Consider the following 7,462-nt stretch of genomic DNA (forward strand, 5'->3'; position numbering starts at 1 on the left):
CAGAAACATGATGACCATGAAAAGATACGATTTACTAACAAAAACACTTTCCAAGTGAAACGGACTGGTAAAAAACCCAAAGAGGTGATCTAAATATCGTTAGAGATGTTTAAAATTATTTTGTAGTGATCCAAATTCCACTATAATCTAGAGCCATAATGCTTACAGGTATTGAGGAAAAGGAGATTATCAAAGTAATTAAGAAGGAACATCAACACATAGAAAAATTTCAAACAACATGTTTGAGAGCTGTCCTCGGTCCGGTAACCAATCCATGTGCCTGAGCCCTGAACAATCTGTAGCACTGGATACTCACCAACCTCTCCACATGGCATGCTCTCAACACATTTTTTCTCATAACATACAAAACAAATCTGTATATAAAAGAAACTAGTTGTTGTGATAAAAACAATGTTTAATGCAAATCAGAGTGTGATAGTAAAACACTAGTTGTCTAATATTATTTGAAAAGTGATACCAAATATATCTAAAGAACCGTATATTCTTAATAATATTCAGACGTCAGAGACTCAGAGTGTGAAAACAAAGTTACTTTCAAAACAGTGTCTCCTTTCATAGGTTGTAGTTTTTGTTGTTTTTTTCTGAATGATAAAAAAAAAATAGTTACTATAAAAAATGTGGTGTGTGGATTTTGACGATAATAATAATAAGCGTGTTTGGTTCCACGTCTGAAATCCACATTTAGAGCAAAATCACATCCAAAGTGATGCAAAAGCGTGTTGGGGATTCACGTTTAATAGTTTCTAATGTGTTTCCAAACACACTAAATATACAGTTAGGCTTGTCTAACTCCACGCATGTCTTCTTGTAATTCTCATTCCTCTCGTCTAGCAGAGATGCAAACCTAAACTGTTGCAAGAAAAAGGAAACGATAGTTCTATCTTCTTACAAGAATATAAAAATTCTTTGCTTTCCTATTTGCTAGAAGCCTGTAACATATGAGGAAAAGGACTCATGTTTGATTGTTTGAAGACAGAATATACGTGCATATTGTAAGGTAAAGATCATATTTAACTTGGTTTAAAACTGTTTTATACTGTTAGGACATAACCTATTTTATCATAAAACTTAGTATCACAGATTTGTCAAGTTTAGATCTCTTTAGATCAAAGACTGCACAGCTCTCAAAGTACTCGCATCTGCAACATTCATAGCTGAACTAAACAGAAACAGGATTTTGTTGGAGAGCTTCCTTCCCAGTAATGCCTTCTTTTAAATTTTTAAAATATACGTCATAGTCCTTTTCTGGAGGAGGGTTTGTTGGATCCACAGTAAATGGCTCGCTAAATGGAATGACACTTTTGACCTGCAATACATATTAGAGATTATGTAACTTGCCAAATAGAATGAGACTATCCACAATCAAATTACTAGATCCATGAGCACGGATAAACAATTTATCTCAATCTTAAACCATTACATGCAGTTAACGCATATAAAATCCGATATGCACTATGGTTGGGGTATTTCATAAATACAAGCAGAAACAGCATATTCAATAAAAGGCTAATATCACCATTCAGGCCAAAGCCTAGATTATGGAGCAGGCTTTACCTCTCCACAAAGGAGGTTCCCAGTTGAAGACAAGTTCACATTACATTTAGAAAACGTAAAAATACTAAACAAATTATGAAAAAAATATGAACATGGTAAAAGAAAAGACTGACCTCAAATGTTTTGTCACATGCGTAAGGGCTATCAAGCGCAGCTACACACATAAGAGCAATCTCTTCCCTTGATATTTTACCCTGTTAAGTTTTGTATTAGATTGGCATTTGGAAAAATGAGCAAAATGCTACTATATAGTTACCATGAATTGCCAAAAGAAATCAAGAAGCGGAAATATATCAGGAGAGGTAGTTTAGTAAGAGCACTTGCACCGAGAAAAGTATCCATCTTTTGTTTTCACAATACCGTAATATTATCTCCTTGATCAAAAATAAGATTGGCACCAGCAGGCTCCTCAGTTAATGCACAAGGCCTCACGATTGCATAGGGAATGCCACTTTCTCTAAGTAAATCCTCGCCCTGTTGCAACATTAACCACTTTTAGCAAATGAACAATTATGTGACAGGGAAATATCAATTCCTTAACTAAATAGGTTATGGTAAGCAATAAGGAGGTTCCTTCAGACACTATGAGAATGTATACTTCTCTTCTATAAACTTGAATGACAAGGGAAAAAATTTCATAGTCAACAGCCACTCTAAAATTATAGGAAAACTCCAATCGTTGAGTGTTGACATAAATTATAGGTACGGGTGGAAATGGGATGGGTAACTAGAAGTCTTTTTTATAAAAGCCAACCTTGGTCTTTATAAAGCTTGGCCTGACCTGAAGCCTAATTGAAAGTCTATTCTGCAGTAAAGTCTTAACCAAGAAAACTAGTTTTGCAGACCAAAGTGACCTTGATAGATATCAATATTTTGCAAACTGCAGACCTTAAAATTTAGCAATATATTCATGTTAAACAAGGAGCAATTACCAAAATTTAGCAATATATTCATGTTTTAAACAAGGAGCAATATATTCATGTTTTACCTTTAGTTTAAATGTGAGGATATAATCCAGTTCCTTGTTTAATCGAACGGCGGGAGGCTGTTTACTTAGATCGATTCCAGGCCTTTCGGGTCTTGTAACTCCTGCTGAGCTCACATGCACAAACCTAAATGTGACACAAAAAGGTGTACAACAAAAGATTAAAGTATATGAGGGTAAAAAATGGAGGGGAAAGACAACCACAAAGATAAGGCTATACCTGGGTGTTATTGGATCCTTTATATATGCCCGTATGCTAGACACCGGAAGCTCAAATGGACCTTCCACAAAAGTTTCATTTAATTTACCATCAGACTCAAACTTGCTGAACATGAGCTGCAGAGAATTTTGCTACGTCATTAAGAACAAGTGTGAAATTTCTAAGCTAGAAGATAAAGAAATGCTAACACAGCCATGCCTGTAATGATACAACAATGCTTGGATCAAATGGTGGAGCATTGGACACTGTTCTTGCTCGAAATACAGGACTCAGGGAAGAAAATGGCACTTGAATCTATGAAAGAAAAAACAAAACACATGAGTTGGTATTATTAGATAATATAGACTGCAACTATTTCAATAGATAATACCTACTGATTGCCATTTTCCTTTCTCAGTGTCAAAGCCTGCAGTGTAACCAAGAGTGTCCCAATCACTGCTTTTGCGAACAATGATTTTATATCTACGCCCATCACCTTTTAGGCGGAACTCCAAACCATCATATGCAGAAAGATTTTCAGGCTCTGAGAAATTCTGAAAATCAATTGTGAAAACTCTCCTTTTAAAATAAGAACTTAGTTTCACTAAGTAACTAGTTAAAGTGAAATCACAATATATGTTAATCACAGCAATAACAGCTAGCTGTAGGCATATCAACACCAGAAACTGAAAAATAATTACAGTCATACAGTTTAACTTTAATAATTCAACTAACAGGAAAAATATAGTTCTAGAAAAAATAATAAATGCAAAATATTTTATATGTTGATATGTTCTGTTCCTCCATTTCATACTTCCAGTTAAATGCTTCCCAGGGGAAAAGTGTAGGCATCTCTTACTGCCCTAATAAATAAATGCTTTCCTTGCTTCAAACAAAATGGTTCTTTATTATATATACTTTACAAGCACTGAACTATTAAATTACTAAAAAATAGCTAAAGGGTGATTTACAGTTTAAAACACATTAGAAGGCAGTATCAGAACACTTATCTAAAGCTATAATTGAACCAGCACCGCAATTCAGTGTTTATATCCATCCATCAGAATTTAGAAGAACATTAGGAATAGGATTTTTTTTTTATTAAACAGAATAAACTGAGCATTGAGGTCATTTTCAAGATTTAGAAAAAAGACTATGTCATGCAATATTAATCAAAATGTGACCTTTTATTTTCATACAGTGGTCAAGTATTGAATAAAGTATGTCATTGCCATTTGCCTGGCCTCATTGAAAATTTAATATAAATAATTGCACATTACCTTAGTTCTGATACTTGTAAAGCCACCATTGTTTGCTGTTGAAACAACACCTGAACTAGACATGCATTTGTATTATTTCCAGCAGTAAAACACAGGGTACAAATTACCTCAAAGTGCAGTCACATGCATTTGCAAGAATTTGACACATACCTTTAAAAACCCCAGTTGGTCCACCATTTTCACCCCCACTTGGGTCAATTTGAAATGTGCTTTCACTAACTCCACCCATTACCACGTCATCTAAAGCACCCCAAGGAAGCTGCCTGTAATTAATGCCTGCAAGGAAAATAGAAAACAAATTATATTCACAGGACAAACAGCAATAAAACTAAAATCACTTGTTCTCTCAATAAAAAGTACAAACCAACAGTAATTATATTCACTACAGCATGTTGCAAGCACAATCCATGCAACAGAGACAGCTTCTGCTAATTCAGAAGGCTGCTGGAATCAGTTGTGCAACTTAATAATGTTCTAAGTTCAAAGCTCAATCCAGTATGTCGCCCTTTAAGTTTTCTTCCTACTATTAGCCTGGTGGAACATGTTTTGAAAGGTCATCAGCTAGCTAATACACTTATATATGCATGAACTGTGCCTCACAACCACCCAACCCCCAAGAAAGAAAATAAAAATCAATTCAGCTTCTACAAGTTTTCTTTTATTGTCATGTACCTAAGTTAAATTTGGTGGTCACTGGTCATGTATATTAGTATATGTCAAAAAGATAGATCGGACAATTAAGTTGAATCAATTGCAATCAATTGTTTTGTCAACTAGTAATCTACCTTCAAATCCAAATAATAGCTTTCCTCTTCGAAGTCCAAGATTGTCCTTCACAGCCTTGATCAAATTTCACATTCCTATGTACTCTACCTTTTCTGGTGAGTCACCTTTTATCTGTTTTAAACAACCAATAACTAAGAAAAAAAAGCTTCAAGAATTTCACAAATGAGCTTGAAGACCGACTGGACTTCCAAATTAAATTGACAAGAACAAATTTGACTCTGAAGATAATGTTAACAAAAGGAGAATCAGAAAGCTACCTCTGGCTCAAAGAACTTAATTCCCTACACCATAAATAATTTCATTCTGTTAGAGAAAAATAAATATGAAGTCTTCAGCAAAGAATCATGTAGCTAAAACAATTTACACAACAGGTTGATATAAGTCAACATTAACACACCCATTTCTCAGTGATAGATAAGCATGGATTACTGCAGAAGAAAAATCAAATTTCTGCTGTCTTAATAAAGCTAATGGACATACTTGGCTGTATTTTGATCTGTCTGGAGTGTCTCCTTCCTTAGGACCAACAATGACAGAAGCAGCATTAATCACTTTCTTCACGCCTTTAAAGTATTCAGGGATCAAAGTGCTATCTTTTGTAATGTCTCCAATGACCTTAGTTTAAACATAAAAGTAAATTAGCAGCAGAGGAAGAAATAGATAAAGAAACTATGACTTTACGTATTACACTATATGCAATCACTCAATAAAAAAATAATATAAATAACAGGATAAGTCTACATTGATGAACATCATTTTCTTCCACCAAATCTTGAAACTTTAATAAATCGTCCACACAAAAATTGGCGAAGAACTTCAAATGGCCAGAAGTCAATTGTTTATCTCTTCCTATGCAAACACAGACTCCAAACTAACATCTATTTTCCATGGTTGCTGGATTCTTGTATTTTAGGTTCAATAACACATCATTGTCAACAAAATAATAACTAGAAATCTAAGCTGCCAACTTTTGCAAAATTCAGAACCTAAAGCAAATTGTAGCAAACTAAGAAACTACATATTTATTTGATGATTTATAAAGTCTTTCAGTACATTAAATTAAATTGACTCACCAAATCAACATCTGAGCCTAACATCTTCCTTGCTTTCTCTTCATTTCTAACCTGATAAAAATTGATACAGAAATGTAGTGTTTGTTATGCGCTGAATTCAATAATTAACAGAACAAAAGCTTTTTTTTTTCCTTTTTTTTATCTTGTTAGCAAGGTAAGTTAACAACAGTACCAATACTCGGACTGGAATTCCTTTCTTGCGTAATATGTCAACCACCCTTCGACCAACACCACCAGTTGCTCCAGCTACCAGGACAATATCAGAAGTTCCCATTGTGTTAATGACTTCACTAGGGGAAGGATCAGATATTTTCTCAGCTAGAAAATCAAAGAACTTCACAATTCAGAAACAAAGAATACTCATTAGTTGATCCATATTCCATACCAACCTCTATCTCTCTCTCTTTTCTTCCTATTACTCTCTAGTTATACTAGTTGAAAATTGAATAAAGTGTTACCTTAGCAGGAGATGGGAACCCATTGAAGAAGAACAGTGTTTTAACAAATCTTCCAAAATCCCAATTTTGTCTTCCAGCTTCAGCAGATATCGTTGCTTTATGTGCTCCAGAAGAGAGTCGGGTTGACGTATAAATCAATGTCTGAGGTCTACCACAAATCTGAAGAAACGGTTTAGGCAGCGTAGGTGATGCAAAAATAGTGTGTGAAGATTTCTTACAAAGATTTCTTCTAGGCAATTCAGAGCCCTGCAGTATGGATTAAAAGAAGGGCAACATGATGAAGCAAAAATGATATCAATGACTAAGAAGTATCAAACTTTCACTAGATACGACGAAGTGGGTAGTTTCGTCTTCAGCAACAACAGCAAGTAGAATCAGTTGGAATTCAATTTCAAAAATTTATTTTGAATTCAACCAAATTCAGAAAAGACATTCAATGAACTTCCCAGATAAGTACCACTGAACAATAAGAGTAAAAGGATAATATCATATAACCTCTTTAATCTTGGCTTAGAAAATTCATGCAAGTTGAGTCCATCACATTCCGAGTTAAAGATAATTTGGCACAGTATTGAGTGTAAGAGTGATCAAACAATAATAAATAACGAGCTTTGTATTTCTTCCAAAGAGTTAACCTGAAAATTGAGAACAGACGTGGACGCAGGGGAGGAGAGAGTTGTGTAAAACGCTTCCATTTGGAAACTGATCGTAGGAATATGTTGTCAAGTTAAGGTTGCCATGATATGATACTTACAGGGCAGGATTCATATGAACCACAAACGCAACTATGATGTTCATTTCAGGTGGCTCTAGAATACGCTTGTTTAGCTTATTATAGTTTTTTTCTTCTTCTTTCTTTTCGCTCTAATTTATGCTCTCATTAACAATTAACTTTCTATATATAAAAGTAAAATAAAATAGTAGAATTTAGTGTAGAATTTAATTCCAATTAATTAGTTTTATATTTGTTTCAATTGTCATCATTTTATATAATTTTTAATTTGATTCATTTATTATTTTGTTTAATTTTTTAATTGTCGTCCTTGATTTTATTTGATTATTTTTTCTTTTTATTTTTTAAAAAAATCTTACATCAATAATCATTA

The 7,462-nt window shown here is 33.9% G+C and overlaps 1 pseudogene across 1 annotated transcript; it reads right to left on the bottom strand.

The window, feature by feature from the left end:
* Positions 1-807: 807 nt before the first annotated feature.
* Positions 808-7,163, bottom strand: LOC114421731 (annotated as a pseudogene). Its single transcript, XR_003668572.1, has 16 exons — positions 6,992-7,163; positions 6,357-6,602; positions 6,071-6,232; positions 5,899-5,949; positions 5,306-5,440; positions 5,083-5,106; positions 4,825-4,936; positions 4,190-4,315; positions 4,040-4,089; positions 3,155-3,313; positions 2,979-3,074; positions 2,781-2,896; positions 2,564-2,687; positions 1,936-2,049; positions 1,689-1,769; positions 808-1,327 (listed from the first exon to the last, which is right to left on the bottom strand). The product of XR_003668572.1 is annotated as an uncharacterized LOC114421731 (transcript).
* Between the last annotated feature and the right edge of the window lie 299 nt (positions 7,164-7,462).

The sequence above is a fragment of the Glycine soja genome, chromosome 8 (genome assembly GCF_004193775.1).
Source record: "Glycine soja cultivar W05 chromosome 8, ASM419377v2, whole genome shotgun sequence".
Lineage (NCBI taxonomy): Eukaryota > Viridiplantae > Streptophyta > Magnoliopsida > Fabales > Fabaceae > Glycine > Glycine soja.